Raw genomic sequence first — 22,745 nt, forward strand, 5'->3', positions numbered from 1 at the left:
TTACGACAGATCAATTCTGTTTCACTGGGCTGGATTTTAAGGAGCTCTCGACGTCGGGATCCATGGCGGGGGACAGGGCGGGTGGCTAAAGATGGCCCCAGATGAAGCCCACCACGGACCTTGATGCCGGCAGTGCCCAGCCCGATCCTCCCATCGGTGGTGAGGCAACCACAATTTTAATATTCAAATCAATTTAATTAATTTAAATATACTTACATTGCCTCTTGATGGCCCGCCGCGATCATCGGCCCAGCAGCCGGCACTCCTGCACCTTCGGATCCCCGTCCGGGAAAACGAGGTGCAACACTGATGGGGAGGGGGGGGGGGGAGGAGCTAAGTTTATCAGTGCGGGTGGGGGGAGGGGGGGGGAAACAGGGTCAAATTAAAATTATGGGGGTAGGGCATGGTGGGAAGGGTTGTAGTTTAAACTTTGTATAGTTTTGGTGGGGGGGGGGGAGGGGAAGGTCAGATGGTAAAGGAAAGTGTTTTTGGGGACAGGGAAGGGCAAATAATTAATTTAATTATTATGGGTTTGGGAGAGGGGCAAAATAAATTAATTTAATTTTATTTCATTTATCTTTAAATATTTAAATAAGCCGGTTGGGCTAATAGCCCTTTAAAAATGGCGTCCGTGCCTGCGCACAGGCAGCTGACGCCATAACCAAGGACGGACAGCCTAGCCTCTCCATTTAATCGGGGGGTGGTGGGCAGCCCGCCCCGGCTATATGAGCTGCCACGCTTGAGATGGCAGCGGCTCTTTGACGCGTGGCCCATGCGGGCAGGCCGCTATTTTTGAAGCTCGCTGCCGAGATTGGCGGTGAGTTTATAAAATCCAGCCCATTGTTACAATGAAAAACACCGCTTTTTCCCTGCTGTTAGATTACATCCTTTGACCTAAACTCAGAAAAATACAACCAGAAAATTTTAAGAATAAAGCAACAACCAATTTACTCAGCATTAGAGGTTGTATTTGTTACCTGCATAATTCATGCTGAAAGAAGTGCATAGCAATTAGAAATCAGAAACTTAATTCATGCAGTGTTATTTGTTAATACAAACTGCTCAATATATTTGAGAAAACCCAGCAATCACACAGTCATATCACAATGCAATCTTCACTGAACAAAAAAGTTAAATATCGGAGCAGATAGTTTAAGATTTAATATTCTAAAAATCCAGCTACTGCCCTCAAATGATCAGAATATGAAAAGTATGTGCTCGACAGAGACAAACTAAATCCCCGATTGTGCTGGTAGGTTCGCTCCAACATGCTGACCTGAGGCCAGGGCTACTTTAAGTTCCAGGCCTTTTCCAGATAATTCAAGCCCAAATCCTTCCTGAATCTGACGGGAATAATGTAGATAGACTGATGGGAAGGAATGGGAAATCATGCGGCAACAGACCCCACCTTTGGGACCCAAGGAAACAGTCCTCAACATAAGATTAGTGATGGAGGAACGTGGTGGGAATGGAACTGCAACAACTACAGTTCATTAAAAGAATATCTGCCCGATCAAATATGCATGAATTGTCAGTTAGGTGTGTACCAAAAGGCCTTTCTAATTTTCCTGCATAACTGAGAGAAATCTTATGTTCTTACTGCAAGCTGCAACACAGTATCCTCTTTGTATGAGCGAGTTTAATACCCCAAGATTGACATGTCTTGACACTTTACCCACAGGAGGAAAGAGGTGAAAAGATCCATACCTAGATTTTCTGCAATTAGTACTGGAACACAATAATACAGGGGCTGAATATTCTCAGTTACTGCACTATCAGGTTACTTTGTAGAAAGTCATTTTTATTTGTGTTATGTGCATTGAATTTCAGCAATTCAGTCACAGATAAAAAGACACTGCAGATCTAAGACAAAATAGAGAATGCTGAAAATAAGTCCATCAAGAGCTAAAAAGTGAAAAGGGCTCTCATGAAGGATCGACATGTGAACCTATGCTTTCTCATTCTGATGTTGACAACCTGTTGCATATTTTCAACATTTCCTGTTTTAATACTCTTGGCAGAGCATTAAAAATCAAAGCATTGAGATGGTTAAGTGTCAGGTTAAACCAGGCATTTAATCTTTTAATACTTTTGGGTAAACCAGGCAATGACTTGATGCATTATAAAACTGTATTCTACTTGTCAACGTTCCAGTAATGAATTCACCGTGTTCACCCCACAACTGCAGCAGGCTCCTGGCTTCTTCTAGCATCAATGCACATCCACAGTTGACAGGCTGGCAACTGCTGCAAGGTTCAATCGCAGGAGTAGAATCAAATGCCCCAGGTGCATAGTACCCTTGGAAAAGTTGATTTTTTCTCCCTTGCAGGTACTGTAAAATGATTTTGACTGTTGATGATGTTCTGACAGAGGTTACAAAGCTACAGCCTTCTTTTAATATCCCCTTGCTATGGGATTAGGATTTTCGCACCACCATGATTCTAAATCAGGCATGAATGTGGTGCGAAAATCCTAATATAGAGCCACAAATTCCAACTGTCTCTGAATATTTAGTTTCCAGCAAGACTGCACTATCTCCATATACTGTTCTACCAACAGTAAATAATTAGTAGTCGGCAGCAACCCTACGACATATTACACTGCCACAAATCCAAGCACTCTGATTAAAGCAGCCACAGCTGCTTTTGTTTAACATGGCACCTTCCCTCCTTCGATATATTTTAAAATCTAACCTCTGATTTGCAATGATTCTTGATCACAGTCTGGCTGTAATGATTTGATATGGCATGTCAATAGATTTAAAATCCATTCAAAGACATAAGGCCACTATTTGCTTTCTAAGAGTCAGACATTTCGGTTAGCACCAACTGCAATAGTAAAGACATCCAGGAATTGGATGGTGGCAAATTCTCTGCACTCCTTTAAATGCCATGCGGCAGATTTTGAATACATGGAATATAATTCCCCCTCTGTTTTTTGAAACTGTAACATTCATTAAGAAAAACACTGGATTGCTACAAAGTTTACCCTAAAGAATCTTCATTTGTTGACTTTATAGCTGAACAGAAGTAGAGGTATTTAGCAGGTTGAGATGTGTGCATTTTTTCCTCTCTTTTGGATGAAAGGTGGTAAACAATACAAATACTCTAGGGCTAGCTCCAGACTCCTGCACAAAAACATTTTATATCAAGTTTTGCTGCTTGCAGTGCTATTAAGGAGGTGGTCTTGGTACTTGCTCAAATTCCTGCTCATTTGTCGTCTAATGATGAAATAGCAAATAGCCTCCATAGAATATGTGAAGAGAGGTATGTAGAGTCTTCAAAATGACATGCCTGGTGATTAGAATGAAGTTGATCCTCTGTGGAAGACTCCATAACGCTATATTTGAGCAAGTTAGAACTGCAGCACTCCAGGGTGTTGTGATGATTAACCAGCCAGCCTGGCTCATTGTTGTGATTTGGAGAGGTAGAACTTTTAAGGCACAGCTGGAATTCTGCAAAAATATGCTCTAAATGGGTATGGTACTCCTGGATGGATTTGCTCTGTGAAGATTCAATTCAAGATTTAATTAGTCAGTAACTCCATGCACACTTGGAAGACCCAAGTCTTGGATTTTGCAAACCTGCACCTAGATTCTCTGGATTGAGAAAGTGGTACTATATCCCTATGGGGAAAATGTGTCCATTCCATAAAAATCAAAAGTCTACGCAAACTTTCAGTAATTTAGTTTGGACATGGTTTAGTGTGGTGAGGTTTCAATGCCACACAAAAACAACCAAAACATTGTCCGTTCCACAAAATGCCAATCGGTGACGTTAATTACTCCTGTGAATTGCAAATTTTTAAAGTAGCTGTACAGGATAAAACCTGCATGTAAAACATCACCCTGGTTTAGTGGAGGTGGATAAATGCTAAAATATGAGATTGCTCGTCTTCATTTTTTATATTGCATGGAAATATTTCAGTTTTTATTTGAAACTTAATTAAATTAGGGTGGAGCAAAAAACGGTTTACAAACATCATCTTTAGTCAAAAGAGAGACAAGAAACCATATGTTTTAAAAAACAACAAAAACACGGTTGGCAGGTCTGTCAATCTTTTAGGTGAATTTGAATTATGGTATAGAAGTACAAATTTAGTGTTAGCACACAATCAATTCAACTCTGGAGTCTTGGCTGAAATCCAGCCAAGTGAAGGGACGAAAATATCTATTATTTCAGGGACCTACAACGTAGGAATATGAGCTGCCTAAATGCAGTTCTTGGTGGATGTAAATTTAGCACAAATTTCTGCATAATTCAGCATGGTGCTCTATTAAGTGCAGAGTTGTTGGTGGTGCCATCCTTTCTGGAAGATGTTACATCAGGGTCCATTCTGTTCTGCTGGTTCAGGTTGATGTTTAAGGTATTCTCCTGCTTTCTTGACCAATATTTTTCTTCAATCATCGCCTCCCAAAAATAGATTAAGTGCTCATTCATCTCATTGTCATTTGTGGGAACTTGGTATGCAGAAAATGGTTGCCAGTTTTGCCTACATAATTCATCAGTACACTTCAAATATAGTTCATTAAATGTATAGTCATTGGAGGCTTTTCCAAGTTTTTAATTTGATTATCCAATTGAGAGTCTGGCACTTCAGTGGTCAACAGAATATCTGGTGTGGGAATCAAATGTCAGGCTGATGTAGTAATGGGTGCCCTTACAAGTTTGGGGTTAAGACACAGTGACAGAAAATTGACACAACCTTTGCTGTCTAACCTCCAGAACATCGCCCGACTTTGCCCTTGCCTTAGCCATTCTGCTGCTGAAATCCTCATTCAGGCCTTTGTTAACTCTAGACTTGACTATTACAACGCATTCTCCTGGCTGGCCTACCACATTCTACCCTCTGTAAGCTTGAGGTCATCCAAAACTCCGCTGCATGGTCCTTACTCTCGCTAAGTCCCGTTCATCTATAACCCCTGTGCTTGTTGACCGATATTGGCTCCAGATAAAGCAACATCTTGATTTTAAAATTCCCATCCTTATTTTCAAATCCCTTCATGATCTTGCCCCTCCCTTTCTCTGTAATCTCCCCCAGCCCCACAACCCAGAGATATTTGCGCTCATTTAATTCTGGCCTCCTGATCATCCCCAATTTTAATTGCTCCACCCCCATTGGTGGCCATACCTTCAACTGCCTAAGCCCTAAGCTCTGGCATTCCCTCCTAAAACTCTGACTCTCTACCTCTTTCTTCAAAACATTCCTTAAAACCTACCTCTTTGACCACCTGCTCTAATATCTCTTTATGTGGCTTAGTGTTTAATTCTGCTTTATAACGTTCCTATGAAGCATCCTGGGGCGGTTTTACTACATTATAAATGCTATATAAATATGTTGTTGTGGTTGTTTTTAATTTGTGTGATGCCTGATCTGGAAGCCTTTGACGTCAACATTGCATGACAAACAATAAAGTATGAATGAGGAATGGCCATTTGACACATCAAAAACATCCAACGCCATACACAAAATCTACTATATTATAGACTCCAACCCACTAGGAGTGGACGCTTCTGCAATAAATAATACCCCTCCACTGCCAAGCCCCAAAGTAGTGAATAAAACTCCAAAATATCACGTAGTTATTCTTCTCCAAATTTTCACATTTCAGCCCTGATCAATTATCTTCTGCACATGACATTGGTTCCTACTCCCGCAACCAGCCAAGAAACCACTGAATCTACAGAGTATTTGACCAGCTAAGAGTAAATTTTCAAATAACATGATCATATTTCCCAACAGGATATTCATCCAGCTCAGCAATGATTTATACAAGGTTAGAATAACTTGTTCTGACAGTCAAACGCCCTTGAGATGCATCAGTTTTATTCACAAGAGCTAAACATTTACTAGAAGCTTCAAATGATGATCTAAAATTAAGCTCAAATTCTTTTAATTTTGTATCTTTTTTACTGGACTAATATACACTATTAGAGTGCTTTTTGGCAAAAGTTGGATCAGGATAAGCCCAGAAATTACTGAAAAGTTTAAGGAGGAGAGAGAATACAGCACAATAAAAGGATGGAAGCATTAATGATACCGGCAGCTAAGAGTTATCTTACATGTGCAGGCTCCCACAATCATTGAGTAGCTTCAGGCCACAGATGAGGCTAATTGGGAGCAAACAATATTTGGTCAAAATTGCTCTAATATGGAAAATGCAGTCAGTACCGTATGCAAGTGAAAAGCACGCCAAAAACAAAGATGGAATGAAAGTAGCACTGATGCCTCTACTGGAACTGACAGACAAGAAAACAAGGAGAAATCAATACTAGAATCTATCAATAAGAGACACTGCATTTTACTTGAACTCATTAGTGTGGTTCAATTCCTTATAAAAGGAGAAGATAAAAAGTGACACCATCATGCTTTGGATTGGAGAAATTACCCAAACTTTGCAGACAAATATATTTTAACCCCTTGATCTGCATCTATTTTTCTGTACATAATTTTTTTCCCCAAAACTTAGTAACAAAATATATTTTAGTATTTTTGCTCTCAGCTCTAGCAGTCTACTATTGACAAGTCTTATTGTGACAGCACCACAGTAGCAAAGCACTTCACCTCGAGAGAGAATAATAATGCTCTTATTATTGGGCTCCATAACAAGTACATATGCATCATGTCCACTGACTATTGGAAGTCAAATAATCTATTATTGTACGAGCTGTAAATCAGGAACCAAACTACCAGTTCAAGTGGCCATTAAAGAACAGAGGACATCAATCGAAGAACAGTGAGTTCGCCTAATGTCCTGGCCCACATTCTCCTTTAACCTAAACTTTGATAGTATTGGTTGAAGAACCAGTCATTTCATTGCTGTTTGTTGGATGCTCCAGGCATTTGCCAATTTAACAGCTACTGTACTCCAAAACTAAGTCACGGCATGAAGTACCACAAAAATTTTAACAATGGCATAAGGTATTACAATATATAAACATTGAGTTTTCCATTTGTCACAATTTAGTAATTTTTTGTGACACTGGTGATGCTTAAAGCCTAACAGGAACATCTGCTTCTATTACTTTCGATAGATGACTAACACCTCCTACTCAGTCCTCCCACCACTGATGGTGCTGTGGTACAGGTCACCCAAGTGCACCTGCCAGTTTGGGTATCCTGGGTTGTGCTCCAGAGAATTTAAAATGCAGAGATTCAGCTGTACTTTTCCTGCCAAAGCTGAGTATGTACATCAGTTTTATTTTCCTGCCACTGCAAGTTCTCGACTCTGTTCCCCCCTTTTCTTTCCGTTCATGGGATGTGGGCGTCGCTGGCTAGGCCAGCATTTATTACCCATCCCTAATTGCCGTTGGGTAGGTGGTGGTGAGCTGTTTTCTACTGATTCTGCTGGTTCCGTGAGCCACCCATTCCACCACTGCAGCTGGCCCCATGTCCTTTGATATGAAAGCTGCCGCATAGTTTCTCTTATTTCCTGAAAGCTGCTACAGCTTGTTCCCTCCACTCTGTTGCTTTGAACTACGTGTTGAAATGTTGCCTATACTTTCACTACCATCATTGGTACTGACCCATCTCCTTCGATTTGAAAGCTGACAAGGAATTTCCCATGGCCCTTGAAGCCTCTCCTCCACCCATTCTGTTACCACCTTTACCTCTACTACCCATAGAAAAATAGAAATCTTGTCTCCAGAGCATTTTCTACTGCTCTGTTGCCACACAGTGTGCATCTGAAAGGATATATCATATGTCAATTTTCTTTCAAAGGACTCCAACTGAGTAACACTACAAGGACAACTCACTCACTGGAATCAACATTGATCATTCCACATACATATCTTAAGACGTGTTTCAGGCACTTGAAACAACCTGACTGCTCTGCCGACAAGGGTCTCCAGTATCGCAGAGGTGTGCTGCATACTGCACAACTTCATCATAGAAAGGAAGTCCTTTTTTTGTGGGGGTGGGAGTTAATGTTGAATTTATTGAAACAAAGCTCAAAAAATGGTATTTACAGACTGAAACAAAAAGACCTGCACTTCATGGAATGGTCAGTTTCACAAAACTGAGAGCAACATCCAAAGTTTATGCTGTGTATTTTCCAAGAATATCTCCATCTTTAAACAAGTAGTAATCCTTATCGTCCAAGACAACTTGAGTTCTTCCATATTCTGCGAGTAGACAGGTTTCAGCAACTTTTACATTTACTGGTTGGATGTCATCATTCTTTTCTCGGTTGTCAGGTCCAACTGCTACAACTGTTGCTTGAAGCACTTTTCCCTGGGATTTTTCTAGATGCATTATGCCACCTTTTGTCACCTTTTCTGCTGTGACCCTTTCTACCAAGATACAATCAAGGAGGGGTAGAAACATTTTGAATGCCTGACCTTCCATGCCTATCACTTATAGAAAGTGCTCAAAATGTCCTCGTCATCAGCAAAGGTATCAACAAAAGGAACATTCTTGCCAACCTGATACAGGAGATATTCTCAAATACCACAGTTGACCATTGTATGAACAGTCCAGTCTGTATCTTCCTTCTTCCAAAGATAAATACACCACCACCTACACACGCTTTCCTGCACACATTCACCAACACAGGCGGCGCAGTGGTTAGCACCGCAGTCTCACAGCTCCAGCGACCCGGGTTCAGTTCTGGGTACTGTCTGTGCGGAGTTTGCAAGTTCTCCCTGTGACCGCGTGGGTTTCCGCCGGGTGCTCCAGTTTCCTCCCACAGCCAAAGACTTGCAGGTTGATAGGTAAATTGGCCATGGTAAATTGCCCCTAGTGTAGGTAGGTGGTAGGAGAATTAAGGGAAGGTGGAGATGTGGTAGGGAATATGGGATTAATGTAGGATTAGTATAAATGGGTGGTTGATGGTAGGCACAGACTCGGTGGGCCGAAGGGCCTGTTTCAGGGCCGTATCTCTCTGTGACTATAACACAGCTGTCATTCCTACCAGTTTAACAAAGCGACTTCAAAACAGAACCAAAAATATCTTTGTAATTCAATGCTATCATAATTTTCTTCAAAGCCCTAATGTGCACATTGAGTGCTACTTCTTGGTGCCAGCACAAATATGTGCATTCTTAAACTTAATATCGCACTACTCTAAATTCTACCCAAGTGGCAGTACACAAGGTGCGTGACTGCTCTGCATTAGGAGGAGCCTCTTGAGACCAAGGTGGCTCTCATCTCACAGGAGCGAAGACCTGGGATGGAGCTAGTGCAGGTGCAGTTCCAGTTCTTGTGCTGGTGCACAAACAACTAGCCCTACTTCCATTCTACAACCTCTGCCCGCAATAGAGATGACTGGCAGAAGGGCATGCATGTGCTACTATCCTGAGAGGACACCATAATTTTTTTAACCTTCCTGCCATGCCACTAATACTGGGAATTGGCCTGGCATGGTTACTAATCTGCATGAAAGAAGACATAATGGGATCAATGAAACTCTGACTACTGCAGTTATTGCTACATATTGCTGTTACCAAGTCTGGCCAAACTAGAACCAATATCCCTCTCCATGCCAAGACCCAAGACCTCTATGGCAGCAGTTTCAATATCCAAGCATAGAATGATTACAGAACAGAAGGAAGCCATTCAGCCCATCAAGTCTGTGCCAGCTCCCTGCAACAGCAATTCAGCTAGCCCTACTCCCCTGCCTTTTCCCCATAACCCTGCACATTTTTTATCATCTTCAGGTGCTTATCTAATTTCCTTTGAAAACCACATCTGAAAATGCCTCCACCACACTCTCAGACAGTGCATTCCAGATCATAACCAGTCGCTGCGGAAAAAAGTGTTTTCTCCTGTCATCTTCGGTTCTTTTGCCAATCACCTTAAGTCTGTGTTTCGGGTTCTCGATCCCTTGGCCAAAGGGAATAATTTATCTCTATCTACCCTGTCTAGACCCCTTATGATTTTGAACATCTCTGTCAAATCACCTCTCAACCTTCTCTAGGGAGAACAGCCCCAGCTTCTCCAATCTATCCTTGTGACTGAAGACCCTCATCCTTGGAATCATTCTCATAAATCATTTCTGCACTTTCTAAAGTCTTCACATCCTTCCTAAGGTGTGGTGCCCAGAATTTGACACAATACTCCAGTTGAGGCCAAACCAGTGTTCTATAAAAGTTCAACATAACTTCATTGTTTTTGTATTCAATGCCTCGATTTATGAAGCCCAGGATCCCAATTGTCTTTTTAATTATTTCTCAACACACCCTGCCACCTGGAACAATTTGTGTACGTATAACCCCTGATCTTTCTGTTCCTGCACTCCCTTTAGGATTGTACCCTTATTACCTCTCCTTGTTCTTCCTACCAAAATGTATAACTTCACATTTCTCTGCATTAAATTTCATTTGCCAGTCCTCCTGAAGTTTATCACTATCCTCCTCACAATATTTATAAATTTTGTGTCATCTGCAAATTTAATTGTGTCTGTACACCCTAGTCTAAGTCATTGAAATATATCAATAAAAGCAGTTGTCCTCGCACTGATCCCGGGGGACCACCACTGTATATCCTCCGCCAGTCTGAAAAACAACCGTTCACCACTACTCTTTGTTTCCTGTCACTCAGCCAACTTTGTATCCATGCTGCTACTGTCCCTTTTATTCCATGGGCTTCAACTTTGCTGATTAGCCTGTTATATGGCACTTAATCAAATGCCTTTCGGAAGTCTATATACAGCACATTAACCATCAACCCTCTCTGTTACATCATCAAAAAACTCAAAGTTAGTTAAACACGATTTGCCCTCAGCAAATCCATGCTGGCTTTCCTTAATTAATCCACCCTTATTCAAGGGACTGTTAATTTTGTCCCAGAGTATCTAAAAGCTTTCCCAACACTGAGATTAAAGTGACTGGCCTGTGGTTGCTGGGTTTATCCTTACACCCCTTTTTGAACAAGGGTGCAACATTTGCATCCAGTCTCTCAATTACCGCCTCCTTCACAATGACTTTGGCAGCTTCTTCTTCCTTGGTAAAGACAGATGCAAAGTACTCATTTAGTACCTAAATGAAGCAAGGATTGCCATTAGGGCCTTTGCTTCACACGTTCTTGCAGATGCCATATGCTTCTAGGTGGACGACAGTGTTGTTAAAAGGTCCGCAAATGTGCTGTGCATGCTGATGCTACTGCATTGAATATCCAAGGGTACTCAGTATTTCGGAAGGATAGGCAGGAAGGACAAGTAGCTTTGTTAGTAAAGGAAGAGATCAGTGCTGTAGTGAGAAATGATATAGGCACTGGAGATCAAGACATAGAATCAGTCTGGGTAGAAATAAGAAATAGCCAGGGAAAGAAGACCCCGGTGCGAGGAATCTATAGGTCCCCAAACAGTAGTTCCGCAGTGGAGCACAGTATAAACCAGGACATACTGGGGGCTTGTAAGAAAGGTAAGGCAATAATCATGGGTGATTTTAATATGCATACAGACTGGATTAATCACATTGGCAAGGGGAGCCTCGAGCGAGAATTCACTGAATGTATTAGAGATTGTTTTTTGGAGCAATATGTTGTGGAACCAACCAGGGAGTAGGCTATTCTAGTTTTGGTATTGTGTAATGAGGTGGGATTAATTAATGATTTCATAGTTTAGGATCCTCTAGGGAAGAGTGATCATAGCATGCTAGAATTTCAAATTGAGTTTGAGAGTGAGAAACTTGAGTCCCACATTAGCGTTCTGGAGTTAAACAAAGGTAATTACATAGGCATGAGGACAAATTTGGCCCTAGTGGACTGGGCAGGAAGACTAAAAGGTAGGACAGATGATGAGCAGTGGCAGATGTTTAAGGAGATATTCAGATCCTCCCAACTAAAATATATTCCAGAGAGGAAGAAAGATTGTAAGAGGGGGAAAAATATCCATGGCTAAGCAAGGAGGTCAAGGGTAAAATAAAGACAAAAATAAGGCATACCATATTGCAAAGGCCAGTGGCAGGCTGGAAGATTGGGAAACTTTTAAAGATCAACAAAGGGTTACTAAAAAAGTAAATTAAGAAAACTAGAGCAAAATATAAAAACAGATAGCAAGAGCTTCTATAAGTATATAAAAGGGAAGAGAGTAGCTGAAGTGAATGTTGATCCCTTGGAGGATGAGACTGGGAAGTTAATGGTGTGGAATACAGAAATGGCAGAGACACTTAATCAGTATTTTGCCTCCATTTTCACGGTGGAGGACACTAGTACCATCCCAATAGTAACAAGTAATGCAGAGGTTATAGGAAGGGAGGAACTTAGAACAATCATCATCACTAGAGAAAGAATACCAAGCAAACTATTAGGATTGAAGGCAGACAAGTCCCCAGGGCCAGATAGCCTACATCCTAGGTTCTTAAAGGAAGTGACAGCAGAGATAGTGGATCCATTGGCTATAATACTCCAAAATTCCCTGGATGCAGGACAGGTTCCAGTGGATTGGAAAACTGCTAATATAATACCCTTATTCAAAAAAGGGAGGTAGAAAGTAGGAAACTATAGACCAGTTAGTTTAACATCTGTCATTGGGAAATTGTTAGAATCCATTATTAAGGAAGTAATAACAGGACATTTAGAAAGTCAAAACGCAATCCATCAGAGTCAGCATGGTTTTATGAAGGGTAAATTGTGTTTGACTAATTTGCGAGAGTTCTTCGAAGATGTAACAAGCAAAGTGGATAGTGGGGATCCTGTTGATGTAGTTTATCTGGACTTCCAGAAGGCATTTGATAAGGTGCAGCACAAAAGGTTAATACACAAGGTAAGATCACATGGGGTTAGAGGCAATTTATTAGCTTGGATAGAGGATTAGCTAACCAGCAGAAAACAGAGAGTCGGGATAAATGGGTCCTTTTCTGGTTGGCAAGGTGTAACTAGTGGGGTGCCACATGTTTGGTCCTCGGGCCCCAACTATTTACAATCTATATTAATGACTTGGATGCAGGGATAGAAGGTACGATAGCCAAATTTGCAGATGACACGAAAATAGGTGGGATAGTAAGTTGCAATAAAAAAATAAGAAATCTACAAATGGATATGGATAGGTTAGGTGAATGGGCCAAAATTTGGCAGATGTAGTTTAACGTGGATATGTGTGAGGTTATCCATTTTGGTTGGAAGAATAGAAAGGCAAATTATCTAAATGGAGAGAAACTTCAGAGTGCTTCGGTGCAGAGGGATCTGGGTGTCCTCGCGCATGAATCGCAGAAAACTAGTTTGCAGGTGCAGCAAGTAATAAGGAAGGCAAATGGAATTTTGGCATTTATTGTTAAAGTAATAGATTATAAAAGTAGGGAAGCGTTGCTGCAACTGTACAAGGCATTAGTGAGACCGCACCTGGAGTACTGTGTACAGTTTTGGTCCCTTTACTTGAGGAGGGATGCGGTTGCATTGGAGGCAGTTCAGAGGAGGTTCATTAGATTGATTCCAGAGATGAGGGGTTTGTCTTATGAAGAGAGATTGAGCAGTTTAGGCCTTTACTCTTTCGAGTTTAGAAGAATGAGAGGAGATCTAATTGAGGTATATAAGATGATTAAGGGGATTGACAAAGTAGACGTAGAGAGAATGTTTCCTCTGCTGGGGAAATCTAGAAAAAGAGGTCATAGTTTTAGGATAAGGGGTAGCAGATTTAAAACAGAGATGAGGAGAAATTACTTCTCTCAAAGGGTCGTGAGTCTGTGAAATTCATTATCCCAGAGTGTGGTGGATGCTGGAACATTGAGTAAATTTGAGGAGATAGACAGATTTTTAATTAGTAAAGGGTTGAAGGGTTATGGAGAATGGGCAGGAAAGTAGAGTTGAGGCCGAGATGAGATCAGCCATGATCATATTGAATGGCAGAGCAGGCTGAATTGCCTACGCCTGCTCCTCGTTCTTATGTTTTTATGCAGGCAGGTGGTAGACCTGCCCCATTACAATTCCACGAGGATTTTCCTCCTGCAGAAAAATCTAGGCTCATAAAGCCAGAGGATTAAATGCAGTCACTTGTCTACTTAAGGAGACAGAAATCCTGTTAATTCTACATAAATGTATAATGCTTGGCACAGTGGACAAAATATATTACTAACTGATTTTTAAATTTAAAATCTGAACAAAATATAACACAATCTGAACCTGAAATTCTGAGGTAAGCACTTCATGCAACTGAGAATTCTGTGAAATAAAAAAAACATCGAGGTCTGAGCATGTCAAGGAATCAATAGCTTCAAACATAAAGACAAGGCACTGAAATTTATCACCAGGGAAGAAGTCCCGCCTCGGGGACTGAGAGCAGGAGCTAAGCCCACACAGCAGGACTTTGGGGCAACATTTTACTGGTGGTGGCCACATCCCAAAGCTGCCAACTCAGAGGGCTGGCAGCCTCAGCAGCACCACGATTAGAGATGGTCACAGTCGTGTAATTCAGGGTGGGTGCTACTGCTGCAGTCTAAAACATGGTATGGAGCAACCAAAACTTAGACTACTTCATGTGGCAAATGATGTCAGTAGAAATGTAATTAAGATATACCACAGAAAAGGTGAAATGACTGTTAACCTGTCCATCATCTTTCCTTCCAGATAGCTGCAATGTAGAATGCACTGGAGCATTCACACACTTATTACTGTTTGCCTTGAGGACTTTGCATTACAAGCAACCAACAACTGTCACGACTATTACAATTGCTTCATACAAGACACGCATACCAATTTTGTTTTCTGCAATGTTCCATTTCTAACTTCTGTGTAGCAGTGACTCAGGAACACCTTAAAGCTTCCCAAACAACCATGAAGAAACGGGCAGACAAGCATGCCAAGACCCGAACATTTCAACCAGGGGATGAGGTGCTGGTGTTATTGCCTTTATAGGGTGAACCATTGAAAAGGACGAGTCAGTGGTCCATATAAAGTGGTCAAAAGAATTGGTAAAGTAAATTATTTGACTGACACCCCAGATCGCCGGGAAAAGAATCGGCTGTGTCATATCAATATGCTGAAACAATATCATCACCGGGAGGAGGACGAGCAAGCACAGGTATGTCAGGTAGGAGGGACAGTGAAGGATGAAAGGGATAGTGAGGATGAGGCAGAAGGAAGCCTACACAATTTCCAAATTGAACTCGATAGTATTAGGAACAAAGGGGATGATGGGGCGGAAGGATTGGCACCACCCCCTCTGTACGCAGAAGCGTTCGGACCTCCTCCAGTAACACCCATGGCGAATCACGGGCATGGCCTGGCGGTCATGACTCCACTTACCTATGCACACACCACCGGTAAGGGACAAACGCAGGTGTCATACACACCATTTACAGCAAGTGATAAGCAATTGATTCTTAAGGACCTCCCAACGTTGAAGCCAAAACATGGCAATGCCGAGTTCTGGCGGAAGTTGGAGGAAATGATGGACATCCACGGGATGCATGGCAGGGACATTCACATGTTGGTAAGGGCAAAGTGTCCTTGGGAACATTGGACTGAGATGCTGATCAAATCCTGAATGCAGACTGGATCCTGGGTCTGGGGGATGCGGCAGCGGAACAGGAAACCGCATATGACTAATTTAAGCAAGTTGCCCAGAATACAATGGGTCCGATCTTGTGTAAGTGGGGAGCGATTACTTTGATTAGGCAAAAGAAGGGACAGGCATCTATTGAATATGGGGAGCAGTTGTTGACCACCTACCAGGAGTATTCGGGCCAGGTTTATCCGGCCAAGACCAGCCCCGCATCCCTTAAAAGGAAGGGCTATGTCTGGATCACCAGGCAGTCCTGAAGACTGGCCTGGTGATTTCACAGACTTACGAGGACTTGATTAACTGGGTGAGTCAGGTAGAAGCGCACAAGCTGGGGAGGTGTCAGCAGTAGTGGACGCTTTGCAGAAAGGCAACAGGCAGTCTGGAAATGCAGTCCCGAAAGGTGAGTGTTGTAAGTGCAGAAAGCCAGGACACATACGTCGTGACTGCCGAGCCCCGAGGGAAGGAGACAAAAGGGTAACGTGCAGTAATTGTCATAAGGCTGGACATACTAAGGCAGACTGTTGGTCCAAAGGCAGAGGGAAAGAAGGTTCTGGGACTATTTAACTAATGTAGGAACTTCATCCCCGACTATGCGCAGACGGCCCAACCCCTACAGAACTTCCTAAAGCGGGGGAAAGGAGCACAGAAAAGCCTACAGTGGACAAGGGAACATGATAGGGCCTATGGGTCCTTAAAACAGGCCCTGGTCTCAACCCCAGCATTGGAACTGCCTGACTCAAAGCGCCCCTTCCACATTTACTGTAGCCACGAGGGACAGTTTTGCTGCACCGTGGTCAACCAGGAGCACAGAGATAAACAGTGGCCAGTAGCATACTACTCCATAAGACAGAACTACCCGACACACCCTGGTAGAACTACTGAATATGGGAAGACTGAGAACAGTCTCCAATGCTCGAAGGGCAACATGGGAGGCTGTCCTGTTACCCAAAGACAAATCCATTAAGGTTGTATGGGACACAGGAGCAGACCCCGCCGAAGACTTGATCTTGGAAGGGTAGCCCCACGAATGTGCCAAAGAGGACTTGCACGAGACCCCCGAGAACAATAGGGGAGGACCCACTTAAGGAGGCAGACCTGGACCTAGTTGTAGACAGATCCAGGAGTATGTGGAGAGAGCCCAAGGACTGGGTGGGGGGTTGTAGGAGGGAGTGGAGAACTGTTACTAGCAGGACGGTTAGACAGGGCCGAATCTGCCCAACTGCCAAAATGGGTCACTCTCACAGAGACCGAGATACGCAGAAGGAAAAGTAGTAAATGTGTACACTAACAGTAGGTATGCCTTCAGAGTAGTACACGATTATATGGGGCCTTGGGAGAGATGGGGCTTTAATATCTCATCAGGACAGTCTATTAAACACGAGAGATAATACGGAATCTTATTGAAGCAGCCAGGTTACCTAAGGAGGCGTTGGTTATTAAGGTAAAAACACACCAGAAGGTAGTTAACGAAATCCAGGAGGGAAACCGAACAGCGGACGAGGAGGCAAAGAAAGCCGCTGACTCAGAGCTGAAGGGAAGCGTTGCAGTAAATAACGCGGAAGACAATGACATCAGCATACCACGCTTACACGCCAGAGGTGATGTGGGAAAGCAAGGGGGCAGCACCCGGGCCAGACGGTATCTAGTGGTATGAAGAGAGAGTGGTGGTGCCAGAATGCATCCACAGAATGCTACGTAACCTGCACCACGGGCTCAGTCACGTGGGAAAGGCATCTATGATGCACTCCCTTGCCCGGGTTTGGTGGTGGCCAGGAATGGGGCGAGACGTAGCAAAATACTGCCAGCAGTGTGTGACATGCGCTCAGTACAACCCCAGGAAGCTACTCAAGGTCAGGCAGTCACACCAGCCTTGGCCGAGAGGTACCTGGGAGAATGTACAGATAGACCTTATGGGACCCCTAACACAGAATCGAGGGAAAACATATTATCTGGTACTCAGACTAATTCACACGGTGGGTGGAGGCCTTCCCAACCCGGGACTGCACTGCCACTACCGTGGCATGAATAATGGCCGAGGAGGTCATCCCCAGGTGGGGAGTCCCGGTTCAACTGGACTCTGACCCAGGGGAGCCACATTAAGGAAACCTGCAAACTGTTAGGTATCAAGCAGAGATTCCACATACCTTACCACCCCCAGAGCTCGGGAATGGTGCAGCACATGAACAGGAGCCTAAAGACAGCCCTAGCCAAAGCCAGCAAGGAGACCAGGCAGGCATAGGCAGACCTGCTGCCAACGGTCATGAAGAAGTTGCAGGCGACACCCAATTGGACTACAGGATTTACACCCTATGAGTTCATTACTGGGAAAGCCATGCAGCTCCCTGAGACTTGGACAGGACTTGGGACCATTGAGGGATAGGATGCAGAGATATGTGAGGGAACCCTGTAAACAACTGAAAGAGGCGGGAGGCTAGAGATCAGCAGCAGGCAAAGGATCAGGAGCTAGAGCCGGAGCTGTGGGACATGGTAATGGTTAAGGAACTACCCCAGAAGTCGGGGTTCACCCCATGTTGGACGGGGCCATACCCAATAATTATGACCAGTGACACCTTTACGTTCGTGGAAATGAAAGGCAAAGGCCGATGGAAATATTGGACTCATTTAAAACGCACTAACAGTGGATTCACTCGGAGTGCCCCGTAACCTTTTGTTTTTACAGGATGTGGGCCCCAACATTTCTCCTGGCAATAGCTGCAGCCACCAATGCGTCAACAAGGGATGACAGACCACATAACGGTCCGTGTTGTAGCGGAGATTGGTTTGGAGGACATCCGGTAGAAATCCACGGCAATTACCAGGGGTTGTGGGAGGCCAGCGGGCGAAAATTCACATTAGTCAACGTCACTGTGGGACAATGGATATGTATAGAATGCCCAAAGGGGTCCAATTCCCATGAGGGCGTCATGGAGGGAGTTTCGGCATGGCCATGCAACAACGACGACTGAGCGTAGTCATGTTACAAACCCAATACCCGCAAAACCTTCATGTTCATCTGTCAGGGCAAGGGAATGGCGGGGCAGAACCGAATACAGGCCGTGTTACTTCAAGGGCGGGAGGGGCCGATCCCCACGCCCAAGTCACCGACAAGTACTCTAGCCCCACAACAACTCCGTGGACATGCCCACCATGGACCCCTGGTCCAACTAATGGGCTGGTAATGCTATGCGAAAGGGGCGAATTATATGATAATGTACACCATGAGCTAATACCGGTTGTAATTGACCTTACGCAACTGACCCTCCCACAATGGTGCAAGTGGCCCACGATACGGGTGCTATACCAGAGAATGGTAGATAGTGAGGGATGCAGTGGATGCCGCTGGGGTTAATGACCACACCAAGAGGGGGCAAGAACCATTCAGCCGGCACAAACGAAGCCTGGTGAATGATGTCGCCACCAGGTGGGCAGCAGGCACATTAACCATCAACTCCCTCGACATTTCAGGATTAAGCATAGAGACCCAAACCCTCAAAGAAAACTTGAAGCAGCTGGGTCTTAGGGCCACTGATGCGGGCCAGAAAGGGACCGCACTGGGAAGACAGACCATAGAGGAAATATTGGAGGGGGTGACCATTATCAAGGGCCATGCCCATACCATTAACTCCCTGATAGATCATACGGAGGAGCAAGGGAGAGAGGACCAAAAGACCGCCGCATGCCATGCATACAGAGCATGGATAGTGGGACAGGTCAGGCACAACCTCAGACAGATGCAGGAACAACAAATCCCAGATTGGATTAATAGCACCCACCTAAGGGAAATGGCACAGCGCTCGGGCAATATGAACGGCTACAGGCTCAAGGGTCTAACCAGAGTGTATCCTGTAATCCAAGGATGTGTTGCTGTAAATCTGACGATGGTAGGGCTAATACTGATGGTACCAGTGGGTCTGAATTACCAGGAAGCCTACCCACAATATGCAGTTGAAAACATTGGAGCAATAAGAGGGAACAAGTACATACAGTACTTCCAGGTGCCCACCTATGCCGTTGACAGGAATGGGACCATGACTGGGGTGATATTAATGGGTTGTAGGAAGGCAGGGGACTATACCATATGCCTCCACCCAATCGGAACAGGAGAAAGGGCATTGTGCGGATTCAGCAGGACGGCCAGCTGCACTGTACAAGTCAACAGCTCCAAGCATGAGCCCACACACGTGGCATATAGGGGAAAAGGAGAGTACTATGTGAAATGGAGTAGCTACATGCACCCTTAAGATGCCCATGATCAAGCCCCAATTTCTGCCTGTCCCTGTGGGCTCCAACCAACATAGGGGAGGTCTATCTGGTCCATATACACAAGAAAGACGAGGCTCGTTTGCATGCCACAGGCAACCTCGGAGAAGACTGAGACTAATACCTTCCCCCAACAGCACCACCGTTGCCCAGGCTGCCAAAGAGGCTGAACGCCCTCCGGACAGAGCTAGAGGGGATGGTCAAGCGGTATTACCACTTGGAGCTACAAGACATCCGGGAGGATATAGATCAAATCCTTAGCACAGATCCCTGGTACCAACAAATTTGTAATTGGGGGTTAAATGTAAACATCCACTCCTGGATCAGGATAGTGTCCCATGCCCTTGTGGTTGTACAACTTGACTTGCCCCTAGTATGGACAATCCTGGCTTTTAAGTCATAAAAAAGGGAGAGTAGAAGGCAGAAACTTAAAGACACTATACATTAGTATAAAGAACTGTTACGGGATCAGGAAATGCAAAGCCTTACCATAATTTAGAGTAGCAAAAAGCAAAGCCCGAAGATTGCCCTGCCCTATCCAGCCGCCTGGCCAACGGCATGGGACAGACAGTCCACAACAGTGGTAGGTAGTTAGCTTGGCCATCTTGGACAGGTAGTCGGCAAGGGCCAAAAGGGGGGACTGAAAGAGTGGAGATACACTCAGTATATTCGGCAGTCACAGCAGCATTGTGGGTATTGCATACACAGCAGCATTGCGGGTATTGTGTACAACAGCAGCATTTTGGGTAATGTGTACGTGACGGTTAGCATGTTGCGGCTTCCTTATCAGCACTGCCTGCCTGTGAGACAGACAGAGAGAGAGAGCTGCACTCTGGAATGTGACGACTGCAGAATCTCTCTCTCCCTTGCAAGTAAAAATAAACGGTACACTGTTAACCTCTATCAGAAAGAAAGACGAGGCTCGTTTGCATGCCACAGGCAACCTCGGAGGAGACCGAGACTAATACCTTCCCCCAACAGCACCACCGTTGCCCAGGTGTGGAGTCTTTAATTGATTTTAATTTGATTCCCACAGCACTTGGAGCAACTAGAAGCTCTGTAATTTTCTAAACAATCAGCTGATTTAGTGATAAACCTTGCCAAAAGTGAATTTGTAAAAGCCAGGGTAACCTATCTCGGGCATACAGCAGGGCAAGGACAAGTGTTGCCAAGAACAGTGAAAGTACAAGCACTGGTGGAGTTCCCCACCGAGGACTAAGCGAGAAGTCAAGAGGTTCATGGGGATGTGCGGTTTCTACCGTAAGTTTGTACCAAATTTTAGTACTATAGCTGCTCCACTTGCTCCATTGCTACAAAAAAAGGAAACCATGACAGTGTGGACAGGGAAGTGCCAAGCATCTTTTGAGAGGCTGAAAGCCATTTTGATCAATGAACCAGTGCTGGCTGCTCCAAATTTCACGAAGCCCTTCAAGGTAGCAATTGATGCTGGTGACCTGGGGGTTGGTGCAGTCCTGTTACAAGACAATGAATCAGGCATTGAAAGGTCAGTTGGACACTTTTCCAAAAAGCTAAATTGACACAAAAAAGATATTCAACAGTGGAAAAAGAAACCCCTGGGCTTATTACTAGGTCTTCAGCATTTTGAGGTCTACGTCTGCCAAGACCATGTGTATAAAACGTTAGTTAGGCCAAGCTGTATAAAATGCTAGTTAGGCCACAGTTGGAGTAATGTGTACAGTTCTGGTCGCCACACTATAGGAAGGATGTGACTGCATTGGAGATGGTGCAGAGGAGATTCACCAGGATGTTGCCTGGGCTTCAGCTATGAAGAGAGACTGGAAAGGCTAGGGTTGTTTTCCTTAGAGCAAAGAGGGATGAGGAGGACCTGATTGAGGTATACAAAATAATGAGGGGCACCGACCTGGTAGATAGAAAGAAACTTTTTCCCTTAGCGGAGGTCTCAATAACCAGGGGGAATAGATTTAAGGTAAGGGGCAGGAGGTTTAGAGGGGATTTGAGGAAAAATCTTTACACCCAGAGGGTGGTTGGAATCTGGAACACACTGCCTGAAGTGGTTGTAGAGGCAGGAACTCTCACAACATTTAAGTACTTAGACGAGCACTTGAAACGCCATAGCACACAAGGCTAAGGGCCAAGTGCTGGAAAATAGGATTAGAATAGATAGGCATGATGGCCAGTGTGGACACAGTGGGCCAAAAGGTCTGTTTCTGTGCTGTATAACTCTATGACTACAGAGAGACACTGGTATATATTGATCATAACTCCCTACCTAGCCTTTGTAGAAAAATTCAAAAACCAGAATGCCAGACTATTCCGATGGAATTAACTATTGCAACCTTACTACTTAAAGATTATACACATCACGGCGCAAAATAATGAGACTGCAGATGCTTTATCCAGAATGTAATTTTGCTTTGGGTTATCTGAGGGCTAAGATGGTACAAAGCAGAACTGTATTAGCTCCAAGTAAAGAGTGAATGATAATGAGTGTGAAACTGTGTTTTAATATTTTTTCATCTATTTTTTTCCACACTTTGTAATGAAATACATTTAAAAATCATGTTTCATTCCTCCAAGGGTGGAGGTGTTATGAAAGTGCTTCCATTTTTTGTTAAATTTTGAGGTCTTGTGTTTTATTTGGGAAAACTGAAAAAGATTCCATGGATGTTTTTTTCACTGGGGTCACTGAAAGGACTGAGAAGCCCTGTTTGCAAACAACATGTACTGAAACACTAACAAGAAATGCTGGAAATACTCATCAGTTCTGATGAAGGATCACTGTCCTGAAACGTTAACTCTCTCTCTCCACAGATGCTACCAGACCTGCTGAGTATTTCCAGTATTTCTTGTTTGTGTTTTAGATTTCCAGCACCTGCAGTATTTTGCTTTTATGTACTGAAAGTCACCTGTCTTCAGATAAATACCCAGCAGGGTGTTTTTTTGACTTTGAGAAAATGTTTACAGAGAAGGGACAGGGCAAGATTTATAGTGGTCAGGAGGCTTGTCTCTTGAGATTGTCCAAGGTGAAACCAAAAACAGTCAGTTGGAGTTTTAAAAACCAGCC

At 43.8% G+C, this 22,745-nt stretch overlaps 1 protein-coding gene and 1 pseudogene across 13 annotated transcripts in view; both read right to left on the reverse strand.

The window, feature by feature from the left end:
* The window catches only part of tanc2a (tetratricopeptide repeat, ankyrin repeat and coiled-coil containing 2a), a 1,142,739-nt gene that overhangs the window by 504,221 nt on the left and 615,773 nt on the right, over positions 1–22,745 (reverse strand). The window lies entirely within an intron of this gene.
* Positions 7,979–8,349, reverse strand: LOC137348046 (10 kDa heat shock protein, mitochondrial pseudogene; annotated as a pseudogene).

Source organism: Heterodontus francisci, chromosome 33 (assembly GCF_036365525.1).
Source record: "Heterodontus francisci isolate sHetFra1 chromosome 33, sHetFra1.hap1, whole genome shotgun sequence".
Taxonomy (NCBI): domain Eukaryota; kingdom Metazoa; phylum Chordata; class Chondrichthyes; order Heterodontiformes; family Heterodontidae; genus Heterodontus; species Heterodontus francisci.